We start from the raw sequence: 1208 nt of genomic DNA, 5'->3' as shown, positions 1-1208 counted from the left end.
ATACAGTATTAGATTAGTCTCACGTGTACAACAGAATGATTCAACAATTCCATACATTACTCAGTGCTGATCACTGATATGTGTACTCTGAATCCTCTTCACCTTTTTAACCCATCACCACTCACCTCCTCTCTGGTAACCACCAGTTCTCTAATGCTTAAGAATCTGGTTTTTTGTCTCTTTTTCTTTCTCCATTTGTTTTGTTTCTTAAATTGCATGTGAATGAACTCATATCCCATTTTCTTTCTCTGACTTATTTAACTTAGCTGAAAAATAATGTAAAGCTGCTCAAAACATTGGTCGTCTAGGAATAGCTTTCAGGTGTATCCAATTATTTAGAATAGGAAGATTTACAATAAATGCAATGTCACAATGATAATAAAAATGGGAAATACTTGGGACGCCTGGGTGGCTCAGTGGGTTAAGCCACTGTCTTTGACTCGGGTCATGATCCCAGGGTCCTGGGATGGAGCCCCAAATTGGGCTCTTTGCTCAGCAGGGAGCCTGCTTCCTCCTCTCTCTCTGCCTGCCTCTCTGCCTACTTGTGATCTCTCTCTGTCAAATAATAAATAAAATCTTAAAAAAAAAATGGGAAATACCGAGTATTTCATCTTGTAAAATTAAATTATTGCATTTTGGCTGTATGTTTCTATTTGGCATCTATTTGTGAATACACACACCTACATACATGCATACGTAATAAAGGAACAATGTTTTTCACTGTTCTGCAAAACCGGTAGTCTCTGGCACTGAAACGTACTGCTGCTCTAAAATTTGCATTCCAAAAAATAAAAATAAAAAATAAAATAAAATAAAATTTGCATTCCAATCCTAAAGGACTCCATTAAGAAAGTATTCGGCTTGGTGCAGGCAAATTTTGGTAGATCCCTGAGGACAAAATAAGCTTTATTCCTTTTCTCAGTAACAGGAGAAAGAACCGAAGTCAGGAAATCTTATACTTTAAGGAAGTGCCGTAGCGGCGGCCTGTTACGAAGCAGCAAGATCCCAGACCGGCCTGGCTTTCCTCTCCAGTCTTTGAATGGACGTAGCTCAGAGAAAACAGCTCTCGAGCTCTAGGCCGGAACCAGAATGAAACTCTCGCGAGAGCCTCCCGAGCGCCGGGAGCCCTCTGAGAGCACTAGTTCCCGCCCCGTCAGTGCGCCTATAGGCTGCCTGCTTCGCCGGCTGGCTTCCTCTGCTACTGCGGG

The sequence above is a fragment of the Mustela nigripes genome, chromosome 5 (assembly GCF_022355385.1).
Source record: "Mustela nigripes isolate SB6536 chromosome 5, MUSNIG.SB6536, whole genome shotgun sequence".
Lineage (NCBI taxonomy): Eukaryota > Metazoa > Chordata > Mammalia > Carnivora > Mustelidae > Mustela > Mustela nigripes.
The sequence above is the reverse complement of the archived record's forward strand: the minus strand, read 5'-3'. Positions refer to the sequence as shown.